Source organism: Octopus bimaculoides, chromosome 12 (genome assembly GCF_046866305.1).
Source record: "Octopus bimaculoides isolate indiv1 chromosome 12, ASM4686630v1, whole genome shotgun sequence".
NCBI classification, from domain to species: Eukaryota; Metazoa; Mollusca; class Cephalopoda; order Octopoda; family Octopodidae; genus Octopus; species Octopus bimaculoides.
Genome location: NC_142939.1, coordinates 31399292 through 31419565, shown reverse-complemented (window position 1 = coordinate 31419565; position 20274 = coordinate 31399292).

Below are 20274 nucleotides of genomic sequence, written 5' to 3'. Positions count from 1 at the left end.
TACATGTATATTGCCAGTGTAAACTCAAACTTTCGGCTTCGGTCATCATTCCTCTCTTTCATGGGGTGGGTATTAATAGTAGCCACTGAGCGCATCAAGAAATGCTTTATTGGTTAAAGTCTGCTGAACAGCTATTTTAAATGTATATGAGGCCTGTGGGGTGATGACATTTGATTCCTTTGTACTGTTGATATATTTTCCATGGTAGGGTACACTCTAAGACGTGCATATTTATATATATATATATATATATATATATATATATATATATATATATATATATATACATATGCACACACACACACACACACACACACACACACAAACACACACACACAGGTATATATATATACGTGTGCGTGTAGAAATATATATATATATATATATATATATATATATATATATATATATATACATATATATATATATATATATATATATATATATATATAGCACAGTAAGCACATAAATGCGAAATAAGGTGGAAGAATAGTACTCGCATACCAGATGTACAGTAATATATTTTATTAAAAAGCAGCAAAATATCACAAAATGTTACTCTGAGTTTCACAGTTCCGGTCGTCAGAAAATTTTCTTTAGAATGGACCAAGATAAAATTATATACAGAAATACAATTACTCTAATATGTACACATTTGAAAATTGCTTTGTTTCATTGGCACTTTCAAATAAACGTCTTTTCAATAATTTCGTATAATACTACTACTGGAGAGCACTATTGGATAGTGAAATCTGAAGGTGGACAAGCTTTATACTGTACTCTACTACGTCCTTAACAGAATATTACATTACTATATATATATATATATATATATATATATATATATATATATATATATATATATATATATATATATATATATATATATATATATATATATATATATAGAGAGAGAGAGAGAGAGAGAGAGAGAGAGATAGATAGATAGATAGATAGATATTTTGAAGTAAGAGAAAATAGAGATAACATTGATGCATGAATAATTTATTTGTATATCATAAAATGTTTAGAATTTCTTTTAAAAAACATAACGGTAGAAATAAATTGATTACAAGCTATAAAGCTCGAAAGAGAATAAAACAACCTACATATACGTTTCAGTAACATCCCTCCCAACTACACAAGCACCACCCACAACTGTCATGGTAATCAACATCACAGCCATAAACACCAACAACTCACATCTATTAGAACACACAAATAAAAATCCGCACATCAACACATTCAACGCCCCCGCTTCATACACACAAATTCCTGCACACATAAAATTCATAAATATTGACAGCAACACTTAGAGTTACAATAAGTTAAAAGATAAATTCTCTGGAGACATTGGAACTCTGCAACTGCATTATAACAAATGGGTTATATCGGAATTTATTCCAAGAGTCCCTACGAGCCACACTGGGAGGAGAGAATATACCTATCCCCACAAAGTTAATCACCAAGTTAATGCTTTTCTTTTCTTCCACTCTTCATCTTTTCGCTCATGTTAGGTAGCATAAATGTACATGGCCTGGGATCCCAAAGGAAATTTCCTAAACGATCTCAGGTCATGGAATTTGGTTATTATATTCCCTAGCGAAACCAGACTGACTAGGCCACAGGCTTTCTTACCTCTCTTCGATGGTTATGAGATTTTCGTGTCTCTCCCTGCCAGCCCAGAGTTGCGGTTACGGCGGTATTTTTCCGGAAAGGTCTGGGCGTAGACATAAAGACAATATTTTTCATTGTTGTGCCTATGTACGATCCCCACTCAATCTGTCTTGCTTGTCCTGTATTGTCCCTTTACATTTAGCCTGCAGTGGCGAATAACGAATTAAATTTCGCTCCGAACAGTCACACACATGATTTGTTTATAGTTATCAAATGTTTCTGTTCAGATAAACTTACTCGCTCCATCAAATCGACATTACCTATACAGGTGCACCGTGTGCCACATGCCAGATGACGAAATAATCACAGAGCAACGGGAAATAAAGTGTTGTTGCTCAAGAACACAACACAACGCCATGGGTCCGATTCTTGGACTGAGTGGCACATTGTGTTCTTGAGCAAAACACTTTATTTCATGTTGCTCCAGTTCACTCATATGTAAACGTAATACCCTATCATGGAGTAGTCTTGTGAACGGGGGTGGGAATGTTGGCCAACTTATCTAGGTGGGATGGTGACATTCGAAAGCTAAATGCAATGCAAAGTGCATTGTGACCAGCGATGTATAATAAAACTTGATAATTTCGTCGATCATGTGAGATGTGCGCGTGTGTGTGTGTGTATTTGCATGTGTGTAGGATGTGTGTGCGCTTGTATCAATGTGTGAAGGCGTATTCCTTAGCGGTTAGCGTGTTGTACTTAAGATATATATATTTGTTTATAGTCTAGAAGACAAGAGAGCAACACGGTTGGTAGGAGATGTTAGGAAGGTAAATGTGAAGGATATATTGTAGTTGAATAAATCAGAGTTTGTTTGACGTAAAGCTGAAGGCGAGAGCACTTGTAGAAGTCGAACTGTTGAAGTGGACCGTGTTTTTGATAATGAATTGTGATGTTACAGGCTTTCGGTCGCGACTGGCTACACATTTGAATATAAAGTATGTGCGATATATTAATGAATACCAGTGCATGTATATATATATATATATATATATATATATATATATATATATATATATATATATATATATATATAAACACACACACACACTCACAAACATAAACAAATACGGTGAGAAAGAGTGGACAATGACGTAACAGTTTAAGTTTTGGATCACTAACGTATTTGGATTCCTCTTTTTCCTACAAATTGATATATATGAACGTATGTCTTTAATTACATATATATGTATGTGTAGAAATATTGCGCCAGATCAACTGATACCACGCTATATTATGCTGTATATTTGGGATGAAGCACCTTCATTTCGTTTCTGGTTTCCATATGTATAAGGTGAATCTAGATTTTTTTACTCTTTTACTTTTACTTGTTTCAGTCATCTGACTGCGGCCATGCTGTAGCACCGATACAAGACCTTTTACGATTACTCTAATTTATTTTTATCATCGTAATTTGGATTGTTGTCTGAGTGTAATCGCATTTATGATGATCATTATTTATTCCTATAATTATTCTATGCCACGTCATCCATGAATTCTCTTTGAATGGATTTGTTTTTTGTCCATTCAGTTTTATGTTACAACCCGGAATTTAAACTAGCAGTAAATTATATAGCTAGCGAATTTCTTAATTTCATAGATCACCATTTTGCTCCAGGGCATAAGTAAAGAAAATATCGAAGAGGGACTGTGTTAAGGCTTTGACGAGATTTGTATGATTCTTGCGTGAGTCAAGTCATCCCGATTTTAAAATTACTTGCAACTATACAAGAACAGCAGCTTCAAATCAACGATGCGATTTACCTTCGCATGAGCAAGCAATTGAGTATTTTTTCGTTAACCAATGACAGTTTACACAAAAGAACTGAACCGTTAACGCCTTCTATGCACGCGGATAGCTATCTTCCATTCAAATACAAGCGTCCTTGAATTTCGATCTGTTTCAGAAATAATGTTGGTTTCAGAAGGTTGGATACCCCAACCTACGTCCACGTCGGAACAAACAACCAGGGAAAATTACCATTCCACTCAACACACTTTCCTCTTCTACCTCTCTGACTCCACATTCCCTTATCCACAACCAAGAAAAACCTGGACGGTAATCTCTCCTGGTTAAAACACCTCGTTTTCACCATCCTAGTCACATACACTAATTCCTCCCGCTCAACCTCTTTGTATGGTAAAATACCACAGCAAAAATATTCATGCGAAGAATACGACAAATCCAAGGTATTTTGTGTCATGGCACTGGCCTTGTGCAATAGCCTAGCAGTGAAATAATATTGCAGCATCTAGCTTTATAACAAACTCACTAGAGTTACTGTGACTTTAATTCATGTCCTGATAAAAAAAAAATAACTCCTATACTAACATTTCTAGTAGGCGAAAACCCCCACTAAATGGCAAAAGGATCTTCATTACATACAAAAGCAGGATGCCTGCATGTTACCACTGGATTAAAACTTACCAACACTGGACATGACGTCCACACGAAATCCATTGCCTAGGTCATAGAAGGAACATTTTATAAAATCATATGCTTCTTTACAACATTCCTGAGACCCTTACTTTCGTCTTTCTCGTGTTATTTCAACACCTAGAACGAAATCATCCAGCAACTATACCTACTCGAACAGGATCACTTTTCATCTAAATCTTGTACCGCTCCTCACCTCTGTTTGAACTCTTCCCGCTATCGAAATGATGACGGTACCATTCTCTCCCTGAGATTTGCACACTTTTGGACTCAATAATTCCGAAATGACTAAGTGTTGTGATTTATGGTCAATAACACGCATTTTGATATCCTTGGCAATACATACAAATATCATTCGGATGGGACCCAACCTCTCAGGTTTACTAGTTATTGATTACGTTGGTTGGTTAAAGCGAAGAACAACCAAAATCTATCACTTATGCACGTTTGTCACCAGGTATGTGGACGGCATCCTCATGTTCATTTCTTCCAATAGGGATACAAAACACTCTCTCGTAGATTTGTAACAACACAAGGAACCAGATTACCGAACAACCTGTCACAGAGGATTTCCTGTCTTTCCATTACGTTTTGTTAAGTATTACGGGCGCGGGAAAATCGATGCGTAGTTCTATATAAAGAAAATGCTGCAACTCAGACCACTCCAGTCACCAATTTCCTTGAGATTGTTGGGGTCATCAAATACCCAGTGTCATTACCAACACTCTTCACGGCTACAAGTTAGATATACATGGCAGGAAGTATTACTCGTGCTGCCACTTCCAGAGGATTTCTCTGTATGATCATTAGATTCACGTTGCTATTCGTAAAGTCACCTGCAGGGAAGGTCTCAACACCTTACTAGGCTACTCAGATTATCTATGTGTAGGCACCTGCCACGAATATATCTCACGCAGATGATAAGACCTGAACGAAAGAGAACTGTTGCTTTCAGTTACGTGAGCAATTGCCTGTAGACATATATTGTTTACCAGTACAGTATTCAATCAGAAGACCCTATTGTCCAACTCAAGGAACACCTGATTACAAACACGTCTTCTTTTACAAGCTCGAACTCAGATGCGGTAGAAATACCAACGAGATTAATGCTTCCATATTGACCACCGAGAGAAATAGAGGGAATCTCTGTACCATGGAGTGCTTGTTGATCCATAGGCTTAACCTAGTGATCAATAATCGACCGAAGTCGAGATCCTATTATTACAACTCTTGCTCTTCTTCACCCTTGCCCCGGCCAACATCACTACCACTTCGACGATGATTGATACTGTTGCTTGCCAGTACCATATTAGCCACTGTCCCGAAGGAGACCACTGTGAGTACGACGATGATTGTCTTTGTTGCCTACCACTATACTTTCATCGACTATTACAAAGATTGTTATCACCGAATACTACCACGGCATATAATATTACTGAAGACTACGCTAATATAGACGATCATCTTCATCATGGCTGCTAAACTATAGGTAGGCATACTCCAACCCACCAAGACCTCAAAGACCAACTTAAAAAGATATTTAGGCAATTGCAGGTGCTATCACGCTTCTCAGACAAACCACATTCAACGACCGATTGACCATCTAAATAACAGGATCTACCTAAAATCACATTTCTTAACAGATAATTGGCTTAGTGCCTCATGCGCATGAACGCCATTCAACATCCCTCTTTGAATTGTTAGAGGTTAAAGTCTGTCATACCGGCCATGACGAAGGGAAATAGCCCTGAAACTCGAGTCGCCTTTATATATTTATATTTATATATTTGATCCTTTATATTGAACACTCAATATTTCATCTACATTCAATACTTTCTTTCATGGTGCCATCCATTTTTATTTTATTTTGTTTTATATTATATATTGTATATTCCATATTCTATACCCCACACTGGTTCTGCAGGAATATAAATAAAACATAAAAAAACAGACAGTGTTGGAATTCTTTTAAACAAAATAATATATTCCTCTATACACAATCATACAAAAAAAACACCTTTTTTGTATTTATTTTTACTCGTATATATATATATATATATATATATATATATATATATATATATATATATATATATATATATGTGTGTGTGTGTGTGTGTGTGTGTGTGTGTGTGTGTGCGTTTGTGTGTGTGTGTGTGTGTGTGTATACAAACACACAAACGTGCATAAATGTTCTCTCTCCTCCCCTCTCTCTTCCCGCCCATATATATATATATATATATATATATATATATATATATATATATATATATATTACTTGTTTTAACCATTGTACAACAGCTGTGCTTACCACCTTGGAGAATTTTAATTGACCGAATCGACCCCAGTCCTATTTTTTTAAAAGCCTGGTAGTTCTTCTCTGTGCCCCTTTTACCAAACCGCTATATAACGGGGGCGTAAACACACCAACACAGGCTGTCAAGCAGTAACGAGGGACAAAAATAGACACCGACACACACCCACACATATGATGGACTTTATTCAGTTTCTCTCTGCCAAATCCACTCAAGAAACTTTGATCGACTCGATGCTATAGTAGAAGACACTTTCCCATGCTGCCACGCAAAGGGAATGAACCGGGGACCATGTTGTTGAAAACCATGTTCCTTGCCACAAAGCCACTTATGTAGATATACATTTCTATCTGTGCAAATTTAATAGATGATGCTTCGTTGACCATAACCAATCCTAATTGTATATATTTCATTGTCTTTTATCGTGGAGATACATGTTTGAATAGGCATTATTGCTTTTAGATTTAAGTCATTGATTATGATGCATGGCATTTCCACTTGTTGGTTTACAGCAAAGTAAACTGTCTCTCACTGTATCTCTCTCTCTATGTCATTCTCTCTCTCTCTCTCTCCCTCTCTTTCTTTGTCTGCAGTACTCTCTTCCTGTCTCTCTCTTTCTCTCTCTCATTCTCTGTGGATTATTCTACTGCAGATTATAATGACATTATAAATCTTCAAGATCGTGTTCTGATAGATATTTGTACCTGTTCTATTATGGAGAGATTTCTAATCTTGACTTCGTTTTACGCAAAATCAAATGAAACATTTGTCATGGTTGTAGACATAGATTTTGTAGTTCAATAGTGGATGGCCTTATCAAAAATGTGTCTTCAGTGGGTATTTCCACTAATAATCTGTAGGTAAATAATATAATCTTAATCCTTATAAATACTTCATAGCTTCAGCTGAAAAGTCCTTGGCCATGAGGCGCATTGAAACGTAATCCCGTGCCAACATTTGGATCAGTGTTTGGATTCAGAGTTACAGACATTTCCTGGATGTTTTTATATTGTACAATTTATTTTTGATTGATAGTAATGTACGCGATCATCATCTTTTCATTCGGTAGGTAAAAGTTTACTTTGTACACTTAAAATTTGTAATGGTCTTCACTCTTCTTGGTTACAACAAACGCCTCTTGAATCAGTATTTCCTTTGCTTTTGTTAATAGTGTTTTATTATTTTAGAGAAACAACATTCTGCCCGTTTCCGTTATTGCGTTTACGTATTTGGTTTCCAATATTCTTTAAGTGAATTTGTGTGTTCATACAAATTTTCCTGCCTTGGAATGCCTTGGGAGGGTATTTGCGCCAATAATAATAACACACGCATCGGGCAAGTAGATAGATAAGTGTTTAGGCAGGCTGACAGGTAGATGGGTAGTTTGGAAGTTAGGATAGCTGGGAGTTGGTTCAATCAGTAGAACGAATAGTTAGGTAGCTACGCAGGTAATTATGTCTTTAGGTAGGAAGATGGGCAGTTAGCTAATAGGAAGAAAGTTAGGTAGGTATATATATATATATATATATATATATATATATATATATATATATATATATATATAGAGAGAGAGAGAGAGAGAGAGAGAGATAGATAGATAGATAGATAGATAGAGAGAGAGATAGATACATACATATGGGGATAGGTGCACATGTAGAAAACATGTAGGATGTACGATTAGAATAACAGAAAGCACAGAAACTCATATAGTCCGTACAAAGTTATAGGATAATTTGTACATTTTCATTTCACACACACGCATATTTACATGCACACATTGGCAGATATGCACGCACACGCACTCGTACAGACATGCATAGGAACACGCACACACACAGGGACACAAAAACATAAGCATACACACATCGACATTCTACGCATACGCACATGCAAGCATAGAAACATACGTAAGGGCACGCACCCTCGTTCACCCACATACACAAAAACACATGCGTCCAAGCATTTACACAAACAAGCATCCACACGTACACACATTCACACAGACCTTTCTTTTATTGCCATCCTGACAGCCTTTTCCAAACTACACTTATTTACACATACAGAGAAGCACCCATACACACAGGCATGAGAAGAAATCTCGAGCGATAGCACCGTTCAATATAAGCAGCCTAATCACAGTCACTGGAATGGTTGCGAGTAGCAACAAAACTTTGACTAACAAAGAAAAAAGAAAAAAGAACGAAATGTTTGACTGATCGATTAGTAAGTTGGATCGATATTGACCCAATTAACAAATAATAAAGAAGTAGAATTGAATCAGTGCATGTGCTTTATCATTGGCACAACAAAATTATCGTTATTCATTATATTTCTGTAACGTCTTAGTGAATATTTTTATAATTTTATTGAAATGAATATTTTGAAGATTCATAATTGCTGTAAGATTCTTCTTTGCTGTTAAATGCAATATTGTTTGTTCCAGATAGATGGTAGTGCAGTCAAAAATTATGCTTTGCCTCTGTTTTCTATCATCTAATTAATATTAACTAGATGGACCCTTGAAAAATTCACAGAAGATATTAAAAATGTAAGCATCTGTAAATTGTGAGCTGGTGCCATGAGAAATGTTTCTATATTATGACAGTTACAGAATATAGAAGCAAGTGTAAAACTGATAACTATATCAACCAAACAAAATATCTCAGTTACGCAAATGTAAACAGAATTAATATTTAGCCTTAAATACATCGCACATATTCAAAGAACCCCCTTGGTGTAGTGGTACGGAAAGTTCTTCTGGTATTCTTTTATTGTCTTACATGTTTCAGTCAATTGTCGTGGGCCATCCTGGAGAACCACCCTTTAGTCCAGTTGTCAAGCAATAGTGTTGGGGCAACAAACTCGGACACACACACGCATAAATTTATACACACACACACACACACAAATATATATAATGGAATAATTACTATGAAGCATTATGTAGAATATATTCTATATTGGATCGTGGGTAAAGCCAAAATAATACGAAGTAAATGCAAGGTAGATCATAAGAAAACAAATATGTGAATTAATGTAGACTTACCTTGTATTCAATATTTAGGGGTTATGACGCCATTTTCAAGTAATAGACGAATGTTGCCAATGTGCGAGTGTATGAGCGAGTGTGGATTGGACATGCGCGGAAAGATGTTGTTATAGCAACCAGCGAGCTTCCTGAAACTCTCTTGTGTTGTTGGCTTCGGTTTCTTTTGGTGTACATGCACATCGGCAACATCTCGTCTATTTCTTGAAAATAGCATTATAACCTCAAAATGTTGTATACAAAGTCTACCTTAATTCACATATTTGTTTTCTTGTGATTTACCTTGCGTTTACATCGCATTATTTCGGCCTTACCCACGATCAATTACAGAGTATATGTATATATATATATATATATATATATATATATATATATATATATATATATATATATATATATATATATATATATATATATATATATATATATATATATATATATATATATATATATATATATATATATATATATATATATAAGATGTGTGTGTGTGTCTTCACTTTCCGCGCGAAAACCGCTTCACCAATTGCTTCCATACTTGTGATGCATGAATAATTTATCCTCGGATATATGTTGGGTCCTTAATTTGATGTTTTTTTTATTAAAAATAAAAATAATATTGCTTTATATTTATGATTCACTTCCTTCAAACCGTTTCTCAGCTTCCGGTATTGACGTAAGAACGGCATAGACCCTCACTCCCTATTTCAATGTTCGCTGTTTGTAAACTACGGGTACATCAGGCACATGCATCACAATCATATGTGCGCGACATGGTGATCTCATATGAAGATAAAAAGCGCATGATCTCGCAGGTGGGACAGAGTTACAATTTTCTTCAGATCGAGTAGTCCATCCCGCTCAAAAGGTCCCTGAATAAGGTTTGTTTAAGTATGTTGAACAAAACACCCACGTTTCCAAAGGTAAATTATTCAAACCCCAAGAATTCCTCTCAACACATGGCTATGATGCTCCCTCACTAGTTATGCTCATGATCAAAGATACACATATCGTCAGCCACCAAGGGACATGCTCAACCTGTTAAGACAAACAACCGACAAGCAAATATGTGGTATTAAACAGAATATTTGCTCTAGCCCATCTTTTATACCAAGACAAATCAATGTACATGATACCACTTCCAATCAAATAAGATCAGAAGCCATGAGAACCACTGCCTGGTACTGCATCCGATTATTATTATTATTATTATTATTATTATTATTATTATTATTATTATTATTATTATTATTATTATTATTATTATTATTATTATTATTATTAGTCTCTGTGCCTTGGTATGTGATGTGGTTTGCTGCGATGCTCTTATGTTTACTGTAATGAAAGTGTTTTACGTGGGATATGTGCAGTGCCTAGTAGTGCTATTTTCTGAATGTTATATATATTTGTTAGTCTTGTCATGTAGTTGTCTGAATATTTATTTATCATAATTAATGCGCCCAGTATGATAGGAATTGTTTCTGTCTTTAGACTCCACATTCGAGTTACCTCTATTTCCAGGTCTTTGTATTTTAAAAAGTTTTTTTCCATTTCTTTTACAGAAACGTCGTCATCTGTTAGTATTGATACATCAATTCGGAAGCATTTTTTCTTCATGATTTTTGTCAACTATATCTGGCCTATTGGCCTTAATTTCTCTGTCTATGTGTATTGTCATATCACATAATATGGTTGCTTTCTCATTTTTTGGACCTTTTCTGGTGTGTACTTATACCATCATTTTTCTGTTGTTATTCCATAATGTTGGCATAGCTTCCAGTGTATGTACTTGAAACTCTGTCGAGTCAGTGAATATATATCTCCTTAGCCAAGACTGGGCAACCAGAGGCAATATGATTTAATGTTTCCTGTTCATCTCCACACATTCTGCAGTTAAGTGTTATGTTTCTTTTCCTTATATGTTTTTGGTAATTTCTGGTGGGGAGGCTTTGATCTTGTCCTGCAATTAAAATTCCTTCAGTCTCTGCTTTGAGTCCTGAGCTTCTCAGTCATAGCTGAGATTTTGCCTTGTCTATTTCTTTTGCGTTTAGTTTAGACCAGTATTTGCCATGAAGAGGCAAGTATATCATTATTATTATTATTATTATTATTATTATTATTATTATTATTATTATTATTATTATTATTTTATGTTTGACTTTTGTTTTGCATTTGTACAAGTTGGATCCAAGTCTCACCCAGAGACCTCAAGAGACAACAAGTTAGAAGTTCATGTAGGTGTTATGCCTAGAGTACCATATATTTGGATTTGTACAGTTTTGTTCAAGTGAATGTTTAAGAAACCATAAGAAAATTATGTGTTTGCTTTAAAATTTGAGATCACATAGACAGTATTTTACGTAGGATATGGGCAGTTCCCATGAGCACTATCTTTTGAACTTCAGCCATTTTGGGGTTTCCTAGAATCTGATCTAGGTAGTAATCAGCCCGTTTCGCTGTCATTCCCAGGGCACCTATGACAATAGGTATTGTTTTCGTCTTCAGATTCCACATTTTGCTAATTTCTATTTCAAGATCTTTATATTTGCTCAGTTTTTGGTAGGTCTTGACAGATACGTTTATATCGATTGGGACAGTCATATCAATGAGGAGGCATGATTTTTGTCTGAAGTCTTTCAGTATGATGTCTGGCCTATTTGCGTCTATCTTTCTGTCAGTTTGAATGGTGAAGTTCCAGAGGAGTGCAATGTGATCATTTTCAAGTACTGGGGGTGGTTTGTGTTCCCACCAGTTTTTATCATGGGGCAAGTCCAGGTTTTTGCATATTACCCAGTGAATATATTGTGCAGCTCTATCATGCCTGTTGAGATACTCTGTAGGCGCAAGCAGACTGCACATGGAGACAACATGATCGATGGTCTCATTTTGTTGTTGGCATATACGACATATTATTATTATTAGTATTATTATTATTATTATTATTATTATTATTATTATTATTATTATTATTATTATTATCATTATCATTATTGCCCCGATGCTGTAAAGTCACCGTAAATTGAAAAAAACATTTCTAATCTTTTCGGCCTTCTAAGGCCCTGTCTTTTGATTTCTTTTGTTACTGTTACATGTCTGAGGTTGTCTGGATTGCGCTGATAATATTTGTGTGTAAAATTACCCACTGTTTTGCAGAGGGTACCCATAAATAATTTTAAAATTTTATCTGCTTTCAGCAATAACAAATATTTGGCTTTTTAAAACATGGCTGATAAAGAAGCTATCATAATTTTCGACAAAAGAACGGATTTCTTGTCGCAGAAAATTGAGAATAAGAAATAATTGAGCATATCAATTTGGAATGGCCTAACTTAATGACGTCACCAAGGCGATAAATGTTTCGTCTCTAAGCAACGTCAAAATGTTCGGTGTCGACAACGAGGACAACAAGAGCAACAGCAACAGCGGTGACAGCAACAATAATGGGAAAGAAATGAAACATAAAAGCACAAATATCACCACTGCGTCTTTTGCCTCAGTGGCGAGAAACATTGAAAGTTTTGACATAGGTGCAGAAAAATTAAAACTAGCAAGGAAAATTGTAAAAAGTGATGGTAGAAGGGTAGCTCTAAACCCTCAATCCGACGTGATAGAAAATAGCAGAAGATGCACAGCCACATACGGTTGCATTGGAGTCAAATGTCGGCGAATGGAAAATGCTCCCGAGTGCGAAGTACAAACATATCTTGTATGCGTGTGGGAACAAAAACCCACATCACCCGAGGAAAGAAATCTGAAACAATCGAATTGAAATTTAGGACGGAAGATGAAGCTACATGTAATTACGAAACAACTTTGAGGAATGACAAGTTTTCTTAATCCCCAGCTATCGCAGCCAACGTCTTGCTAAGATTAGGGTGCTGAATGTGCCGCTAGAAATATCCATTACCTCGTTAGTGGCGGCTGTCTTGGCAGATTTGTAACAAGAAGAAGTCACAATGCTGTAGGTCAGGAAACTACCTAAGGAAAACTGGTTAGGTATATGTATGGGACTGACCTTGCATATCGACTGGCAGCCCGATCTAATCGATCTCACTTCTTAGTGTTCGTGAAGGGTACAAAGTCAAAATGCCACAAATGTAGATCTGTAAAACATTTTCCTGCACTGAAACAATGGAAAATAAAGTCTCAGTGCTACCAACATTACAAATACTAAAAGTGCAACATCCAAAACAACTGCTCAAAACTCATACACATTCTTCCACACCTGCGCTCACACCCACTCCCAAACCAAGACAAGGTAAGCGTCTACCCACGATTACCACGGAAAATCAAGTTTCTCCTGAATGTACTTCCTCCCAAACAAACATCAATTGCAATGACATAGAAAAGTAACAGTTGAACGATCAATGGATCATAGTGACAAAAGTGGATAGGTGAAAGAGGGAGAGAGTACATAGCCGTCTTTCAAAAATTCAACAAAACTTTATTCTGTAACCACAACAATCATGGGGAGAACAAGATCAACCATCTCAAAAATAGTAATATCATCAACAACAGTATGAATTTAAAGAAGCCGAGAAACAACCGATTACAGAACTCCAAAAATATTCATCAGACTGTCGACGAAGGTGTCCAATTTTAATGTAAAGACGTGTAACAGTGGATTGATGGATTTTGTAAATCAAAATAGAAATAGAATAAAGACAGAGGGAAAGGAATTTGAGGATTTCTTTCTCAAATCACCCAAGGACAGACCCTTAATCAAAACGTCGTCAGAAAAATTCCCAGGAAGTGAGGTGATTCAAAAAAATATTCTATTGGTAAAAGGCTGTTAGAAGTGTTCTCTAAAATATTTTCGCCAGTAGAGAAGCCTGGAACCTCCGGTCTTCTCGGAAACCAAGGTGACTAACCTCCATCGACTAGCATGGATGTGCTGAGAATGAGGTGTGTGGAAGTGCGTGGCCTCGGATAAGCTTGGAAGCAGGTTCGCTTGCTAAATGATGTCAAATCACATGATTTGGACGCGGCTGCAATTAGTGAAAAGAAGGATCTCCAGAAAACACGCTCTAACATCTCTTTTCGAGGAACGAGTTATTCTCAGCTCTTGGTCTAATAGGCGCGGTTGGTGTGTAGCTGTGTTACTCCGAAATCCTTAGATCTGCAAGGACGGACTATGGGGGGCTTTAGACAAGTGGCGGTTTATGCACCAATTATGGCCAGAACCGTTTTGAAGAACGTTACCATGCTAGTTTTCTTTCTAAGCAAGCTTTGATCTTGTGCAGCCAATATGAATCTCCAGTTTCAGCATTCTGTCCTGAACTCCTCAGCAACTGATAGGTTGTTGCTTGCTCTACATCAGCATTTCGTCGGCTGCCTCCACCGCTCCTCAATTTGATTCTTTCCGTTCATTTTTGCATTCTGCTTGATCCGTTTTCCTTATTTTTGAGTTGTGTTCAGTTTTTAGTATGATTTGTTCTCTCCTGTAAAACACTTTTCTTATTTTTTTTCCTTCATAGTAGCATGTTATAAACAATTTCCTTTGTATATCTCCAGTATTTGTAATTTTCTTGGGGGTCAAGCTCCTTGAATGTAGAGTCGGTATCTAATTTAAAGGAAGCTGTGTACCTGATCTTGCGCCTTTCAAAGGTGTTTTGACACATTTATGAAAGGCAAAATCCATTCCGATGTCATTACTGAACTCTTTAACAGTTGTTAGCAGCCCAACTAGCTCTTCGTCGTGTCTAACAAACAGCTATATTCCATACCAAACAGATGGTTTATTGTCGTATTCTCAGCTATGAACCATATATGATGTTATTCAATTCCTTTGAGAGGAGGTTCGGTGCCATGCTAAAGAGTATTGGTGAGAGGGAGTCAGCTGGAAAGATGCCTCGTTTGATATTGACGTTGTCAGATTAGGTCATCCCATTACTATGATTTAGAAGGAGACGCTTATTTCAACCGTCACTACGTTATGAGGTCAAATTCCACCGAGGATGACATTGCCTTTCATCCTTTCGGGGTACATTATATAAGTACTAGTTACGCACTGGGTTCGATGTAATCGACTTAATCTTCTCCCTCAAGCTGCCCATATGGCAAAATATCTGAAATCGTTATCATCATCATCATCATTATTATTATCATTATTATTATTATTATTATTATTATTATTAGTGGTGGTGTTATTATTTATCACTGAATAGTTTTATGTTACCGACAATGTGTCTGAATTTGAAATGACTTTTCAATGAATATCAAAAATCTGTGAAATTTTGATAGCTGCATAACTAGATTTAATACCTCGTCCTTGTCCAATTATCTGCCAGTTAGTGACAATATCGCTTGTCTGTTGAAGTGTCTTGATATTTTTAACAATGTCATGTGTGTCGAGTAACATTTTATGATGCGCGTCATTAAAATACTAAACATTGCAATTTCGTATAAAATAATTGAGAAGAGAATAGTGCTGGACGAATATAAACAATACGGTTGTGAATTTATAATTCACCCCTCGACTATCTTATAATTCAGTGGAATTTAATACTACATTATCAAGGAATTATTTTTGATTGTTTGACAATATTTCAGTTGAAGTTTGCTTCTATATTTTATTGCTGAAACAGTAAGGTAGCAACTCACTGAGTCTAAAATTATTAAAATCAGTATTAGAAATGTATAACAATTGACAAAGTTTCATAAATTTTATTTCTATCATTCATTAAGTATTAAATTAAACTATTCAAACATATATGTTCAATGAACTATTGATGATCAGTAAGCAGAGATACCTGTGGCGATATAGGAATATTAATTAAATGCATGGAGGAGTCGAGTAATTAATTCTCTTACTTATACAGAAGTCAATTCAGAATTACATAGACACGGTATGTAAAAATCTTTTAATAACTTGATAAAGAAAATTGACATTAATTTATTAACTGAATTTCAAAATGTTACCCACCAATCTAATGATACTGTGACATTTCCAAATTAAGAGTTTCATTATGCAATTTTCTCAATGACCGCGGAATTTTGGTTCGTAGTTTGTACCACTACGTTGGAGAATCTTTCGAGTAACCTATATATTTCTTGACGTATCTCGGAAATATTAGGCGTATATCGCATTAGATTTATGAACAGTCATCCTCCTTTGCTCGAAATCAGCATCCGTGAAAATTGTAATTAGGCTCGAATGTCATACTAACGTAAGTTTGGAAATAATCGTTTAAGTGGCATAGTTGCTATAAGGGAGAGAGGATATCGAGGCTAGATTTTTACTTCATTTGTTAAATCTTGATAACAAATTTACTAACCATGGACAAGATTCGACGTCTTCTCCCTCTATTTCATTTTTCTTTCTCCTTCACTTCCTCCACATTTATTTATAGAGGACAAGATTGTAAATTTAAAAGTCATCCAACAGAGAAATATACGAAATGCATTTGAAATATTAACCGCAATATAATGTAGACCAGAATGTAAGGTTGGTCGAGGAAGTCTGCGTACGCAGCTCATTAAACTAATGGAAAAAGGAATAGAACATGACCAGCAGATTTATAAAAGCATAGATATAATACTGTAATAGATGACTACTACTAGCTTCATTTCTGCCTACTGTTTTAATGATACTGTGATTGTTAATATGTATTGAAGTTTCAGAGACATGTTTTATATGGCATGCGGATGACATTTCTGATTTATCCGAGAAAATTATGGTCTAAACAGAAAACTCCAGCAATAAATTGTATGATTACATAATCCGGCATTAGCATAGACAATGAAGATGAAGTATTATTTGCCATTGATCTAACTGTGCTAATGTGCCTACAAGTATATTGGCTGGAACATGATTTTATTCTCTTTTGTTATCGTTTCTTTTATATACATACCAAACGGCCTCCTTTTAGTTTTTTTCTCCTAAATCAACTCAGAAGGCTATAGTACTGTCGTAGAAAACACGTGCTCAAGGTGGCACGCAGAAACATGTAGTTGAGAAGGTGTGGGCGAACATAAACACTACGCTTGGTTTATATTTACGATTTGAGCTTGAATTTGATATTTTGGAAATAATTAGATATCTGGCGATATATTGCAAGCTGTCATACTTTCTCGTTCCAGCTCAGTTTCACTTCATGATTGACAGAGTTAAACGGTAAATATACATGGACCTAACCTGTGTCCACTATATTACATTAACTTGTAGAGTATGAAAGTGAAACTTTTTGTCAAAAAAAGATAAACCTCGACAAGTATGCTTCCTTTTACACTTTGCGTGTATATAATTTAATCATATAAACAGCCGACATTGTTTTCGATATGCCTAACTAATATATACTATAGCTCAGTAATCCCTATAAGGTTTGGCAAATGATAAAATCATTAACGTGTCAGACAAAAGGCCATACAGTATTACTTTGACTCTTTCCGACCTAGTTTTCAATCCCAACTTGAGTCAAATTTATGATTTATGCATTCATTGTCAATACTGTAAACTACCGGTTAGATTGGGCGATATCAACAACCATCCACTCCCATTAAACTTTTTATTGCTACGCCAGGGAAACCATTAATAGCCAATATGTCTGTTATCGACGATTAATCCGTCTTAAAGCAGACAATCTCAGAAATAGTTTTGAAATTACGTTTCATATAATTTCGTGACTGACAAATCTTATCTGAATAGTTTACATATTTTTAATTAGAAATATAATGTAAAAACATGTTAGTAATTTAAATTTGACGTCGCACTAATTTGCCCATTATTGAAAATATCATATTCTTGGTGATATTTTTTAGTTAATTATAATTTCATTTCAGAATATCATTTATAAACAGTGTAATTTATATATCAGCGTATTAAACGTTGAGTATGTTTATGCTTTCAAATGAGAGTTAATACATTGAGTTAATCATAACTATCATATTTATTTATATTAAACAACTAAAACTCTTTATATAAATTAGTAAGTTACAGTAGAGTTTTCATTATATAGATATTCGAAACTTTTACATAAAATGATATGCTTACTTCATAATTAAATTCGTCGGAACATCACATTCACATTTTTTTTTCTTTTTTTTTAGGTTTCTGGTTCAATTCCTGCATTACAGACGAGCTGCAATATATTTAGGTTCAGTCGATAATTTAAGTATTCAGAGAAGTATCTAGCTTAATTAAGTAAAGACAATCTACAGCGTGGTGAATGAAATAGAATTATGCAGTATTATATTCAACATGTTAATGAGCATTCTCACATTTAATTAAGGTCGTTTTCGTTATTGCTTCGGGGCGACAAATTTTTGACATGGCCATTATTGGAAAACAACAAACTGATCTATGAAGGACACGTGTTTCTGCGTCACAATGCTTCATCAGGTACATATCAGTGCAACTCTTCTTAGTGACCTAGGAAACTGATTTTGTGTTTCTATTTGATGATGAGTCAGAGCACTTCAAACTTGTGTTCAACAGCCCGATGACATCTATCACAGCCATCTCGCTATGGTTTTATACAAGTCAACAAGGACGTGTTTTCTTTTGTGTTGTTGTTTTTTTTTTCTACAGACAGCTACCGCATTTAAGCTGTTTTTTAGTCTGGGTGAACATGTTTTCTTTTATTTGTTTTAATCCATTAGACTGCGACCATGCTGGAGAACTGCCTTGAAGAATTATTAGTCGAACGTATCGAACCCAGTACTTATTTTCTAAAGTCTGGTAATTATTATATCGGTATTTTTTGCTGAAACACTAAGTTACGAGAAGCAAATACACCAAGCGGTGCCTGAGGAACAAACACAAAGGATACACACACGCACCCACACACATACACACACACACACACATACACACACACACACATATATATACACACATATTTTTTTTTTTTCTCCGTGTTTTTCTCCTTGTCTCCGTATTCTTTCTGTTGAAGAGCGTAGCTCGAAACGTCAAAGACTTTCCGTATTCCCGAGCGTCATACTAATATATACTTTTGTTATTTACACCACCTGTCCTCGTCTGTTGTTATTTTTTGTATATTCTCCCATATATACACACACACACACACACACATATATATATATATATATATATATATATATATATATATATATATATATATATATATATACATACATATATACGACAGGAGGTTTTTCAATTTCCGTCTACCATGTTCACTCATAAGGTCTTAGTCGGCCCGAGGCTATCGTAGGACACACTTGCCCACGTTGTCACACAGTGGGGCTGAACCCGATACCATGTGATTGGGAAGCAAACCGCTTACCACACAGTCACACCTCCACCAATGAACGCAAAATATAAATATACTCGGCTTTATATTGATAATCGCATCTCAGTGTGTCTTTAATTGTTTAATACCAGCGTAATGAAAATCTGATTGTACAGCAATCTTATTATTCGCTGTTTACAAAGTAAAACGGCAGATATAGTTGGCTGTGAATGAGAGAATCTGTGTCTGTGGCTGATAAAGCGTATCGACTATGATGTTATTAATAGTCCAGTTCAGTGAGTTGTCACGCACATTCTTTACAAGAAGTTCTTACGAAAATCAACCAACATTATACAGAAGATTTTATTGTAGAGCAATTCTTATGATTAGTTCTCCAAGACAGAGAGTACTTCATATCGCCCACATATCATGATTTCATATTTAGTGGAGTTTTTTTTTCTCTTCTTTTTAGTTAAAGATACATAATTCATAAACATTTATAATTATACGGCCTGCTACATTCTCTTTTCCGTACTTGCGATCGCCTCAGCATACTACCATAACTTCTCGGGACAGACTAATATCGAACAAACGGAAACGTTTTGA